Source organism: Triticum urartu, chromosome 4 (genome assembly GCF_003073215.2).
Source record: "Triticum urartu cultivar G1812 chromosome 4, Tu2.1, whole genome shotgun sequence".
NCBI lineage: Eukaryota > Viridiplantae > Streptophyta > Magnoliopsida > Poales > Poaceae > Triticum > Triticum urartu.
The window spans coordinates 590,743,646-590,758,837 of record NC_053025.1 but is presented as its reverse complement, the minus strand read 5'-3'; the positions used below and the strand labels follow the sequence as shown (position 1 = coordinate 590,758,837).

The following is a 15,192-nucleotide window of genomic DNA, read 5'->3' as shown; positions in this document are numbered from 1 at the left end:
AAGGGCCAAATAAAAAAGGAAAGGCAAAAAAACAAAGGCCAAATAAAAAATATAAAAATATAAAAAAGGGACAATGCTACTATCCTTTTACCACACTTGTGCTTCAAAGTAGCACCATGTTCTTCATATAGAGAGTCTCATATGTTGTCACTTTCATATACTAGTGGGAATTTTACATTATAGAACTTGGCTTGTATATTCCAATGATGGGCTTCCTCAAAAATGCCCTAGGTCTTCGTGAGCAAGCGAGTTGGATGCACACCCACTAGTTTCTTTTGTTGAGCTTTCATACATTTATAGCTCTAGTGCATCCGTTGCATGGCAATCCCTACTCACTCACATTGATATCTATTGATGGGCATCTCCATAGCCCATTAATACGCCTAGTTGATGTGAGACTATCTTCTCCCTTTTGTCTTCTCCACAACCACCATTCTATTCCACCTATAGTGCTATATCCATGGCTCACGCTCATGCATTGCGTGAAGATTGAAAAAGTTTGAGAACATCAAAAGTATGAAACAATTGCTTGGCTTGTCATCGGGGTTGTGCATGATTTAAATATATTTTGTGGTGAAGATGGAGCATAGCCAGACTATATGATTTTGTAGGGATAGCTCTCTTTGGCCATGTTATTTTGAGAAGACATGATTGCTTAGTTAGTATGCTGGAAGTATTATTATTTTTATGTCAATATGAACTTTTGTCTTGAATCTTTCGGATCTGAATATTCATATCACAAGTAAGAAGAATTACATTGAAATTATGCCAACTAGCATTCCACATCAAAAATTGTTTTTTTTATCATTTACCTACTCGAGGACGAGCAGGAATTAAGCTTGGGGATGCTTGATACATCTCCTACGTATCTATAATTTTTGATTGCTCCATGCTATATTATCTACTGTTTTAGGCAATATTGGGCTTTATTATCCACTTTTATATTGCTTTTGGGACTAACCTATTAACCGGAGGCCCATCCCAGATTTGCTGTTTTATGCCTATTTCAGTGTTCGAAGAAAAGGAATATCAGAGGGAGTCGAATAGAAACGAAATAAACTAGAGAAGTTATTTTTGGAAGGAAACACACCTGATGGACTTGGACCCCACGTCAAGGAAGGAACGAGGTGCTCACGAGGGTGAGGGAGCCCCCCCTAGGGCGCGCCCCTGTCTCATGGGGCCCTCGTGGATCCCCTGACGTACCTCCTGCACCCATATATACCTACGTGACCTAAAACTTCCATAACGCACAATAGATCGGGAGTTCCGCCGCCATAAGCCTCCGTAGCCACCGAAAACCAATCTAGACCCGTTCTGGCACCCTCCCGGAGGGGGCAATCCCTCTCCGGTGGCCACCTTCATCATCCCGGTGCTCTCCATGACGAGGAGGGAGTAGTTCTCCCTCGGGGCTGAGGGTATGTACCAGTAGCTATGTGTTTGATCTCTCTCTCTCTCGTGTTCTTGAGATGATACGATCTTGATGTATCGCGAGCTTTGCTATTATATTTGGATCCTATGATGTTTCTTCCCCCCTCTTCTCTCTTGTAATGAATCGAGTTTCCCCTTTGAAGTAATCTTATCGGATTGAGTCTTTAAAGATTTGAGAGCACTTGATGTATGTCTTGCCGTGGATATCTGTGGTGACACTGGGATACCGCGTGCCACTTGATGTATGTTAAGGTGACCAACTTGCGGGTTCATGAACCTATGCATAGGGGTTGGCACACATTTTCGTCGTGATTCTCCGGTAGATCTTTGGGGCACTCTTTGAGGTCCTTTGTGTTGGTTGAATAGATGAATTGAGATTGTATGATGCATATTGTATAATCATGCCCACGGATACTTGAGGTGACAATAGAGTATCTAGGTGACATTAGGGTTTTGGTTGATTTGTATCTTAAAGTGTTATTCTAGTACGAACTCTAGGGCTATTTGTGACACTTATAGGAATAGCCCAACGGATTGATTGGAAAGAATAACTTTGAGGTGGTTTCGTATCCTACCATAATCTCTTCGTTCATTCTCCGCTATTAGTGACTTTGGAGTGACTCTTTGTTGCATGTTGAGGGATATTTTTATGATCCAATTATGTTAGTATTGTTGAGAAGACTTACACTAGTGAAAGTATGAACCCTAGGCCTTGTTTCCTAGCATTGCAATACCGTTTACGTTCACTTTTATCACTTGTTACCTTGCTGTTTTTATAATTTCAGATTACAAAAACTATTATCTACCATCCATATACCACTTGTATCACCATCTCTTCGCCGAACTAGTGCACCTATACAATTTACCATTGTATTGGGTGTGTTGGGGACACAAGAGACTCTTTGTTATTTGGTTGCAGGGTTGCTTGAGAGAGACCATCTTCATCCTACGCCTCCTACGGATTGATAAACCTTAAGTCATCCACTTGAGGGAAATTAGCTACTGTCCTACAAACCTCTGCACTTGGAGGCCCAACAACGTCGACAAGAAGAAGGTTGTGTAGTAGACATCATCAACCAAAGTCCATACTTTGTTCTCATACATGGATCCCATCTCAGATTTCATGGCCTTGAGCCATTTTGCGGAATCTGGGCTCACCATTGCTTCTTCATAGTTCGTAGGTTCATCATGGTCAAGTATAATGACTTCCAGAATAGGATTACCGTACCACTCTGGTGCGGATCTTACTCTGGTTGACCTACGAGGTTCGGTAGTAACTTAATCTGAAGTTTCATGATCATTATCATTAGCTTCCTCACTAATTGGTGTAGGTGTCACAGGATCCGGTTTTTGTGATGAACTACTTTCCAATAAGGGAGCAGGTACAGTTACCTCATCAAGTTCTACTTTCCTCACACTCACTTCTTTCGAGAGAAACTCCTTCTCTAGAAAGGATCCATTCTTAGCAACGAATGTCTTGCCTTCCGATCTTTGATAGAAGGTGTACCCAACAGTCTCCTTTGGGTATCCTATGAAGACACATTTCTCCGATTTGGGTTCGAGCTTATCAGGTTGAAGCTTTTTCACATAAGCATCACAACCCCAAACTTTAAGAAATGAAAACTTTGGTTTCTTGCCAAACCACAGTTCATAAGGCGTCGTCTCAACGGATTTCGATGGTGCCCTATTTAACATGAATGCAGCCGTCTCTAAAGCATAACCCCAAAAATGGTAGCGGTAAATCAGTAAGAGACATCATAGATCGCACCATATCTAGTAAAGTACAATTAGGACGTTCGGACACACCATTACGCTGTGGTGTTCCGGGTGGCGTGAGTTGCGAAACTATTCCGCATTGTTTCAAATGTAGACCAAACTCATAACTCAAATATTCTCCTCCACGATTAGATCGTAGAAACTTTATTTTATTGTTACGATGATTTTTGACTTCACTCTGAAATTCTTTGAACTTTTCAAATATTTTAGACTTATGTTTCATGAAGTAGATATACCCATATCTGCTCAAATCATCTGTGACGGTGAGAAAATAATGATCTATTAATATGGAGAAAATAAGCTTTATACGATCTTGTGATGTGGAAGAAATAAAAGAGACGGGCTGCATAATAAATGAACATATCACAAGTGGCAATATAAAGTGACGTTCTTTTGCATTAAGATTTTGTGCATCCAACCATAAAAGCGCATGTCAACCTCTGCTTCCTTCTGCGAAGGGCCTATCTTTTACTTTTATCTTCTACCCTTATGCAAGAGTCCTGGTGATCTTCACCTTTCCTTTTTATATTTTATCCTTTGGAAAGCACATTGTGTTGGAAATATCCTGATATATATATATATCCAATTGGATGTAAGTTACCATGAACTATTATTGTTGACATTACCCTTGAGGTAAAAGGTTGGGAGGCGAATCTATAAGCCCCTATCTTTTTTGTGTCTGATTAAGACTTTGAACCCATAAATATCACGTGATTGTTAGCAATTGTGAAAGATTATATGATAGTTGAGTATTGGGAGTTTGCTAAATCAAAGCTCTAACATAGACCCTTCCTGAAAATAAGATGAATTGCAATTGTTTGATGACTGAGAATATAGTTTGTTAGTTTAAAGAAAGTTTATGATCTATACTTTAACATGTGAATAGCTTGTTACTTGATCATGAAAAGCTTTATGAAAATGAGCCACTGTTATGATATATAATGATGCTAGAAAAAGTGATTGGAACTATCATTGATGAAACTTATGCACGTGCTAGCATTCACACTTCATAAATTATTTCTTTTATCATTTACCTACTCGAGGGCGAGCAGGAATTAAGCTTGGGGATGCTGATACGTCTCCAACGTATCTATAATTTATGAAGTATTCATGCTATTATATTATCAACCTTGGATGTTTTATATGCATTTATATGCTATTTTATATGATTTTTGGGAATAACCTATTAACCTAGAGTCCAGTGCCAGTTTCTATTTTTTCCTTGTTTTAGAGTATCGCAGAAAAGGAAAACCAAACGGAGTCTAGTTGACCTGAAACTTGACGGAGCTTATTTTTGGACCACAAGAAGGCCATGGAGTAAAAGAGTTGCGCCAGAAGAGTCCCGGGCTGCCCACGAGGGTGGGAGGCGCGACCCCCCCTAGGCATGCCCCCCTACCTCGTGGACAGCCTGGAGACCCCCCTGACTTGTTCTGGATGCCAAAACTTCTTATATATACAGAAACCTCCAGAAATTAACCTAGATCGGAAGTTCTGCCGCCTCAAGTATCTGTAGCCACGAGAAATCAATCTAGGCCCTCTCTGGCACCCTGCCGGAGGGACCATCACCACCATGAAGGCCAAGGACCAGAGGAAGAACCTCTCCCCATCCACGGGAGGCCATGGAGGAGGAAGCACAAGGGGGATAACCTCTCCTCCTCTGTCTCTCGGTGGCACAGGAGTGCCATCGGGAAGGGAATCATCGCCGCGATGATCGTCTTCATCACCATCATCATCACCATCCTCATCTCTTTTACACGGTCCACTCTCCCGCACCCCGTTGTAATACTTACTTAAACATGGTGCTTTATGCCACATATTATGATCCAATGATGTACTGCCATCCTATGATGTTTTGAGTAGATATCCTTTGTCTTTGGGTTGATTGATGATCTAGATTGGTATGAGTTGTATGTTTTACTTTGGTGTTGTCTTATGATGCCCTCCGTGTCGCGCAAGCATGAGAGATTCCCGTTGTAGGGTGTTGCAATATGTCCATGGTTTTCTTATTGTCTGCGTTGCGTGAGTGACTGAAACACAAACACGGATAAGCGGGACATGGCATATGGGAATAAAGAGGACTTGATACTTTAATTGTATGGTTGGGTTTTACCTTAATGATCTTTAGTAGTTGCGGATGCTTGCTAGAGTTCCAATCATAAGTGCATATGATCCAAAAAGAGAAAGTATGTTAGCTTATGCCTCTCCCTCATATGAAACTGCAATAGTGATTACCGGTCTTGTTAACAATTTCCTAGGATAATTCCGCACATCGATCCACCATTATTCCACACTCGCTATTTATAATATTTATTAATATATTCTAACTTTATGATAACAGCACCTACTTTTATATTTTAGTTCTCCGATATCATACAAAGTTATCCTCTTCATACCCACAACATAGTTTTATTTCTTGATTCTAGTTGGAAGCAAACGTTCGATGTACATAGAGTTGTATCAGTGGCAGATAGGGATTGAGAGAATATTGATCTTACCTTTAGCTCCTTGTGGGTTCGACACTCCATACTTATCACTTCCACCTTTGGAAATTTCTATGATGATTCCCTGCACTTGGGGATTATCAGTCACTGAGCTGAACGTGTGCGGATCACAGAGGTGCCGTACTTTTCGGTACTAGGATTGGCCGATCGTGAAGACGTATTACTACATCAACCGCATTGTCATAACGCTTCCGCTTACGGTCTATGAGCGTACGTAGACAATACTCTCCCCGCTCGTTGCTATGCATCTCCATGATCTTGCGTGTGCGTAGAATTTTTTTGAAATTACTGCGTTTCCCAACAGCATAAGCTGGACCGAAAATCATGGAATGTCGGCGAGGGGAGCCCCTTGGTCAAGACGTCGTCGAACTGCTGCTTGGTCGGGATGTGGAGAATGCGGAACTTGCCGAGGGCTTCTCACGCACGACGTGGATGTCTAGCTCGTTGTGCTTCATGCGTCGGTGGTGGACTGGATTGCCCGCCATGTACACCAATGAGATGTTGTCATAGAACACCACCGTGGCTTTGGGCAGTGGGACTCGTAGCTCGCCGAGGAGTTGCCGGAGCCGGCAGCACTCAGCGCCTGCATTGGCGATGGTGCGGTATTCGGCCTTCGCGCTTGATCGCGAAACCGTGGCCTGGCGCTTGCTAGACTAGGACACGAGGGCGTCGCCGAGGAACACCACATAGCCTGAGGTCGAGCGAAGGGTGTCCGGGCAGCCGACCCAGTCGGCGTCGGAGTATACCACGAGGTCGAGGTTGGAGGAGCGATGGAGATGCAATCCAATATCTGTCGTGCCGCGGAGATAGCATAGGATGTGCTTGACCAGGGCAAGGTGGGCGGCATGCAGATCATGCATGACGAGGCAGCATTGGTGCATGACGTAGGCGATGTCGGGGCACGTCATGGTCAGGTACTGGAGCGCACCAACCATGCTGCGGTACTCCGAGGCATCCGAGACTGGCGCCCCGTCCGTGACGGACAGCTTTGATTGCGTGACGACAGGGGTGGACACAGCCTTGCAGTCGACCATGTAGCCACGCTGCGACAGGAAGAAGCCATCGACATTCCTGGTGATAGTGGTGCCCAAGAAGTAGTGAAGGGCACCCATGTCCTTCATAGAGAATTCCGTTGAGAGCTGCTGTTGGAGACAGCGAAGGAGATATGTGGACGATGCGACCAGAATAATATAGTCGACGTAGAGCAGCAGGTAATCCATCCCGCCATTGTTGTGTAGCACGAACAGGGACGGATCCGTGCGGGAGTCATGGAAGCCGAGCGTGCGGGCGAACACGACGAACCTGGCAAACCAGGCGCGTGGCGCCTACTTGAGGCTGTAGAGCAATCTATTGAGAGGAGGGAGACGTGGTCGGGGCGGGCCGCGTCAACGAAGCCAGCCGGCTGCTGGCAGTACACGCGCTCGATGAGCTGGCCGTGGAGGAACGCATTGTTCATGTCCATCTGGTGAATTGGCCATACGCGGGGGGCTGCCACGGTGAGCACAGCGCGGATTGTGGCCGCCTTGACGACTGGCGAGAAGGTCTTATCGAAGTGCACGCCTTGTCGCTGAGAGAAACCTCGCACCACCCATCTCGCCTTGTAACGCTCGAGCCCGCCGTCGGCTTTGACTTGTGCCAAAACAGCCACTTGCTGGTCACAATGTTAGCTCTAGGGGGGTGAGGAACGAGGCTCCATGTTCGGTTCTGCATCAATGCCGAGAATTCATCCTGCATCGCAGTTAGCCAATTTGGATCATGTAGAGCAGCCCACACGGACTTGGGTACAGGAGAGATGGAAGTGGCAACATTGGCGTGGAGATTTCAGTGGTACTTAGGGTTGGGGAAGAATTTACCTGCTCGGGCTCGCGTGACCATCTTGTGTGATGGAGCGAGGGGAGCCGGGGGTGGGTCGTTTTGGTGATCCCGAGAGGGTGGACTCGGGCGGTCGGGATCAGGTGGCGGGGAGGCAGGAGCGCTGGTGTGCGTGTGGGTGGGCGAGTTGGTAGCCATGGTAGGGTTTGGGGAGCCGTCTGGACTATGGGGGCGCTCATGGTAGGGAGTGTGTTGTTGGCTGGCGACAACGTGGGGAAAGAGTGGAGCGAGAACGTGGTCGGTGAGGTCGAGCACAGAGGCGGAGGCGCGCTCTGCTGTGTGTTGCTGAAAGGGGAAGGAGTTTTCGTCGAACACGGCGTGTTGTGAGATGATGACACGGCCGGTCGTAGGTTTAAGCAATGGTAGCCTTTGTGATCTTGTGAATATTCGAGGAAGACACTAGGGACCGAGCGAGGCGCCAGGTTATGAGGTGTAATGGCGGTGATGTTGGGGAAGCACTGACACCCGAAGACTCGCATGGCAGAGTAGTTGGGGTGTGCACCGTAGAGGAGGTAAAATAATGTGTGTTGGTGACGGGGGTGGCACCGCCTTCGGTTCAGAAGGAACGTGGCGGTCTGGAGTGCTTCTGCCCAGTATGAGTAAGGCATTGAGGCATGAACGAGAAGAGTGCATGTGATGTCATTTAGTGTGCGGAGAGCGTGCTCAGCGCGCCTATTCTGTGGAGATGTGTAAGGGCATGACATACGCAGAATGATGCCGAGGGAGGAGAAGAATTGACAGGCAGCAAAGCTTTCAAACTCCCGCCCGTTGTCTGTTTGGACCATCAGGTTGAAGTGAGTGCAGGCGAGGCGTACAAATGCACGGAGTGTCGGTAGAACATCTGATTTCTGTTTGAGAGGAAACGTCCACATGAAATGACTATAGTCATCAACCACGACTAAGTAACACTAAAAACTAGAAAAACTAAGCATGGGTGAGGTCCATACATCACAATGTACAAGCTGGAAAGGGAAATATGAGACATGATCTGAAGAACTGAAAGGTAAAAGATGACTTTTTTTCTAATTGACAGGCGGTGCAGATGTCTCCGTCGGAGCCAGGGGCGTGTATGGAGGCGTGGCAGAGGGTGGAGTCCAGCGCATCATCACCAAGGTGAACAAGGTGCCGGTGTCAGGTATCGCCGTAACGGCAATGAAGGCGTGGGGTGCTTGGGACCGGTGTGATGGATGGAGATGGTAGAGCTCGTCCGGTGAATCACAGCGGAGGATCTTCGCCTTCTTCTTCAATCCCTGAAAGAAAAACTAAAGTCATCAAATTCCACGTTAACTGGGTTGTCACGCATAAGAGTTTTAACGGAAATGATGTTTTTGATTAAGTGTGGAGAGACTAGGATGTTACGAAGAGATAGGTTTTGGGAGGAAGTGGGGATGGTGTGTTGACCTACGTCCGTGACTGCAAGCGTGGATCCATTGGCAACTATGATATCAGGAGAAAAACTAGGGTAGGATGAAGTGAGAATACCAAAGATGAGGCCATGTGACACGTCGCACTGGAGTCGAGGTACCATTCACCACGGGAGATCGACGACGTCTGCCCTTGCTACACGCTCATGGCGTTGAGAGCCTGGCCAGAGCATCCTGATCCCAAGCCTGCTGCGGCGCCGCGGGAGGTGCGCCGGCCGTAGACGGGGTGTGGAGGGACGTCCCCGTGCTGCTAGTGTGCTGGAGGAGCTGAGGCAGGCGGTGGGGGCACGTCGTACTGAGCTGCTACGCTGGTGAAGGGGGTCGGGCCACAAGGTTGTGGCCCAAGGATGCCCGCGCCGGGAGCATGGGGCGCCAAGGCATGGACCAGGCGTGGACCAGGCGTGGACCATGCTCGTCCATGGCGCCGGAGCAGGAGCAGATGGGCGCGGTGGAGGAGCAGCTCCGCCGTAGTGAGATGGCCCGCCCCTACCGGAGGCCTTGCAATTCCCTTTGCCGTGGCTGCCACCACGGCCGCCCCCACCGGGGCGGTTGTTGTTGTCGCCAGCCCCGCCGGAGTCCGGGTTCGCTGGTGCGCGCGCAGTGTGCAGGGCGATGTCATGGGGAGTTTCCTCGGTTTGGCGGCTCTCCTGGAGGAGGAGGAATGCACGACAGCACAGAAAGGTGGGGAAGGACGACTGCATGGTGAGTATGGGAACAGTATAGCGAAAACAGGGATTGAGACCGTGAACCATGTTGAGGACCTGGTCGCGACCGCGGACATGTTCGCCAAGGTCTGCCAGGCGGTCGTTGGCGCAGTCCTTGAGCCGGGCCAACTAGGAGAGGATGGAGGACGACTCCTGCTCAATGCGGCGAAACTCGGTGGCGAGCCGAACAAGCCGGTATGGTTTACTTTCCACAAGACAAAATATCTCCGAATTAACTGTAATGCATATGCTATCTAGTTACTACAAAATGATTTACTTTCAAACAGCAAGAGTAGAATAAACGAGCAACCGCCAATTGTTTCATAGAAGCTGATGCAACATGTGGGCGATAGTTATCCAAATTTCTCAAAGATGAAATGTTTCACAGATGATGGCCAACTTACAACAAGGTAACCATTCAGTTTACGTTCCATAAGCTTACAGTCATTTTGTTCCAAAAAGCTCACCCTGCAGCATGCATCATAGAGTTTCCTCTGGCGCTATCTTGAGATCCAGGCAAGATCCGATACACGCGGACGAAGGACAGAAAGATAAAGTTCAGACAGACAGACAATTCACCTAATGTAGCATTCAGTTCTACATGCAAAACCCTCCGAAACCGATCATATGGCAGCATGCAACATCAGGGTCAATGTTCTCAGGTTCACTCCGGCCAGCCTGCGCTTTCTGAAACCATTTTATATCCAGTCATTATGAATTCTACTGATTTTCACAGCACATTGTACAGTTGACAGCAAGTCTCATGTGGAACGAAAACTGATAGTAAGCGCAGGCAGTAATATACACAAGCTGTTGCATTACCTTCTTCACTTCTTTTCTTTGTGTTGACCCTTCCTCTCCTCCTCTTGCTTTTGTTTCGGAATTTGCTCTTTCAGATCTAAAGAACAAGCAAAGGAGGTATTGTTAACTTGCGGACAGCAATCTGATACAGTTCAGTCTTCAGTGAGCATTGCTTATGAGAACATAATAGCAACAATTATCATCATAGCTATGTATGTACATGGAATACACAATCAAGTTGCCTTCGTAACAATGATAATGTTATGTATGTCCAGTACATGATCCACCGAGCAACAAATTAGGAGAATATCACCTTGATCTCTCAGCTAGGAACTTTATCATTTAAATTAGGAATATATCTCTTAGCTTGGGCCTTAAGCCAACTACGGATAAGATCCACAATTTGTTACTCAGCTCAGATTGTTAGGTCTACATAAAGAGGATCCCTGTGAGGAATAAAGCAAAGAAAGAATTAGAAGAAGAATTTAGAGGATCAAGACTTCAGGAAACTTCAAGGCTTTATAATAGGCCAGAAATCACGTGTAAGTTCTGTACCGTTAGTCTGTTATGTATTTGTAGATCTCAAGACTTCTCTGATAATCCTTGCTATCTACAGTAAAATTAGTTGTGGACTACAAGAGGATATTCTATCTAAGCTTGCCCCTGTAAGAACTTGTTGGTTATGCGTGAAGTACATACTAATGATATATTAATCTACATGACATCTGCAGGGAAGGCACCAATCTGCTTGAACGGTTAAACAAGGTAGCATCAGATGTGTTGGATGGAACTAACGGACCTCATCCATTGTGAGATAACTACATCATCAAAACCTTTGGATGCTTCAAAGTAATTTGTATACCTACTTAGGAAGAGGCAATTGCTTAAGAATCGATAAGTTCGACTTAACAAATACATGAAATGAGCCCCTCCCTCAAATAAAAAACAATATTTTCTTAATGTTTGGCCATATATCTAAATTGTTGTATAGATTTGACACAGAAAAAACATCCAGTGTTATTTGTTTTAAAATAGTCTTTAATAATATATGTGGTCAGTGTTAGTTCACAACAGGGTTAAACATTCGTATGAGAGGAGAACATGGCCACGTGAAAGGAGAGCACTGATTTGGAGAGGAAAAGATGTATTACAGCTGGCCAGATAAGAGATGATTGGCAGGGACTTGCTTACCACTGTAGAAGACTTGATTATGAAATGCATATCTAAAACAAATATGTAGTCTAGTGGAGATGAATGGAAACTACTAACCCCAAAGGAAACAAATAGCCTAATGTGCAAGTAATGGGCTTGCTGCTGGCAGTACTAATGGTAATCTTATACATGTTTTACAGTGGACAATGGGGTGTTACCAAGTCATGTCACATCAAAAGCAATGATGATTTCTGTGCAGCTACAATGGTACCTCTTTTACTACAGACGGGTGTCCTCGGGACAAACTGCATAGACTGCTTAGACAAAATAAATATCACACAGTTTGCATATGGATTAGCTGCTTTAGGGCGTGAACTTTAAGTGTTGAAGGTCACTGAAGAACGTAAAATTGAACAGCATTCTCCTTCGGCCGATGATCTGATGGATTTCTATTAAAGGATGGGTGAGACATTAACCATCCAGTATGTAGGTTCTGCTGCTCACAGCAAGGTTAGCATCTTGTTATATCTGTGACTCCCGTCCCGAGTAACATAATCTGCATAACACAAATCTTGAAATGGCGCTTTTTTGAACTAAAACTTTGTATCCATACCCTGGAAGGTGTGCAGTTGTGTACTACTATTTTAATGTATTCTTTACAACCTTTGGAGTAGTTCTAATTTCCCCGAGTAGTTCTAAACTTCTAATTGCCGCATCGCTCTTCCCTTTTCTATCATTTGATATGTACATCTACTTTCCCCTCCGTGCTATTGTGTTCGGCTATTTAGCCACACATTTAAGTCAAATAAACATTAAGGCCACCTGTCACCTGAAGATAGGACTCTGAAAGAGCAGTTGCTAGCTACTATCAAGGGTCAGGTCTGTCATACTTGTGAATTTAGCAAAGGTCAGGCGTACCAGGACAGTTGATACCAAATATCAAACGTTTGCTCTAACAGGTCTTCCTATGATAAAATGAACTTCCTAAATCAATTGGTACATGCAGCTTTGCTCTTTGGAAACAAGTTTACCAGTAGAGGTTGTTAACAGGGCGAGCACATCTGCCACCCAAGCACCTTGAGTGTATTTTCTGAAAATGTAAAGCTTGAGTGTTTGTATCTGAAATTTTTGTGACCAAAATAGTAGGCATTTCTTACTGATTATAGTTTTTGACAAAAGGCCGATAGTTGAGTTTTATTTTAAGTGTTTGGTGTTGTAATCTTGAATATCTTTATTTCAGAATGATTTGTTGGTAGGCAGTCAATTCAGTAGTCAACACAAATCCAACTTGGTATTTTGAATGCTCAGTGTAAATCTTCCATTGTAAGGGAAACTCTAACCGTTCTACTCCACTAAGCTTTGCTCGGACCTAGCCAAACTCCTTAATTTAATGGAGTAAAAATCAAATTTGCAAAGTTCAACCTAGTCTCAACCGAAATTTGCATACCTTCAACCTAGCCGAACACATTGTCTTGACAATCAAAATTTAAACTTAAACCCTAAACTAAACTACTATTCATCATCATCGCCATGGTAGAGGTCGAGCCAATCACCGCCCATTGGGTTCAGGCCGGTGCCTTCATCGCGGAGCCGGTGAAGATGCACCGCCCCTCCTCAACGTTGAACTCCTTCTCCTCCTTGCCGCCGCCATCGCCGCCTTGCTCCTCGTCGTCAGAGATGAAGATGAACTCACCATTGACCGCCCGCTCGGCCTACACGAGCTCGGGGTACTAGCAGCGGAGGTCCGCTATGTACTCCTCAGCGGCAGCCTCTACCGTGATGAGCTCCCACGCCTCCGAGTCCTCCTGAGACGTCGCCGCATCCACCACCCCCGGCTGCGGCGGGACGAGGTAGGCGGGCGATGTCCCCCATGGGAATTTGAGCCGAACCTTCACGTCGGGGAACCGCACCTGCCATCGTTCATATTGCATGGCGGCGAGCTCCGCCATGTGTAATGACCCAATCGACTTCCTCTTGTGGGTCTCCCGGTCAGTGATCTCACCACCCACGTCCCACACGCTCGCCGGCGGACGCCAAGGTATTTCCTCTATGGTTGCCACGATGGAGTGAGGTCGGGGAAGTCAGTGATGCGGCGGGCGGAGGCGGCATCGGCAGGGAGGTGGCAGCTTGAGGACGTGCCACTTGAAGACGAAACACAGGTATGGTGGCACGGATCCGCATTGCAGATCGGGAGCGAGAAGTGGCGGCAATGGGATCCGGCCATTGAGAGGATGGGGCGTCGGGGAACAGCGGGGAGAGTCGCCGGCGGTAGGGATTGGGGAGGAGAAGAGGCAGAGGAGGCTGGGATGAAGAGGAGAAATGGCGTATTTTTACTCGGCTGCCGAGCGGTGGAGTAAAAATAGGAGCGGCCAAGGCGGCTCATGATAATTTATCCTCCACCATGGAGTATTGCGGATCGGCTTGGTCCCGGTTAGAGGAGTAAAACCGGATTTTTACTCCTCTAACAGGTTATTGGGGATCGGTTAGAGTTGCCCTAACATGCCACAGATCTTCTGTGAGCAAAGAGGGCAGTGGAAGGCAGCAACCCAATCCTAGGAGTTCCTTTGAATTCTTCATCGTTACTACAATAATGGCTACACAGATCCTGAGAAGCAGGATGCTATAAATGTGTGAGCTTCTTCATGTCCGCAAAAATCACGCTCACAAAACCAATCGAAAAAGCTGACATAGGTCTAATATTATTTCACACAAGATTTATGTGTTGTGTTTTCTTAAAACGCAGGTTCTTGGGTCATTTCCAGCCTCAACAAGGCGGACCTCCTCGGTGGAAGTTGGACTCGGATCAGCATTACAATAACGGCCGTCAACGAACTTTAAGTGAAGAAACTGGAAGGTGCTGCTCTTTCATTAACAGCAACATTGCTTGATGAGCTGCTGTCCAACATATTCTGTACACAATTAGCTTTTACTTGAACACTGCTCTTGACTTCAATCAGACAGTATATCAATGTAAAAAAAAATTTATAAAGGGTGGTTTAATTATTACTTAAAAGGTTTAAGAACTACACCCCGCACATTATTTCAAAGTAGAAATTGTTAAATATAGTAACTTGATCCATTCCCTCATTCCATGGGCTGAAGGCCAATATGAGTCCCTACAACAATACAACTGCCTCTAACAAAAATGTCATTGTGGTTCTCACTTCTTGGTCCATGTATTATTTCTCAAAAAGTTGTCACCAATCAATAAATACCCCCTAACCCTAGCACACAACAGATAACCATTGGATATTCACATTGTTGCATAAATTTGTAGCACATGATTGCTAAAAAAGTAACTTTCGCGGCAAACCTACCCAGTACAAGTACACTACTTAGTTAACTGCAAGAAAAAAAATGAAGTGACCAATGGCAAGACAAATGAAAATGACTAGATAAGTAGTATATATGTACTGTATAACTTATAATTACAAGGAAAGAAGCTGACATAAGGCATGCATGTTGAAATTATTATGTAACTAATAAAACAAGCATAATATAAATCCTATTGACTTCTGCAATGTCGCCTACTAT

The 15,192-nt window shown here is 45.6% G+C and overlaps 1 pseudogene; it reads left to right on the top strand.

The window, feature by feature from the left end:
- Positions 1 to 9,348: 9,348 nt before the first annotated feature.
- On the top strand, positions 9,349 to 14,546 carry LOC125554911 (annotated as a pseudogene).
- Positions 14,547 to 15,192: the final 646 nt, after the last annotated feature.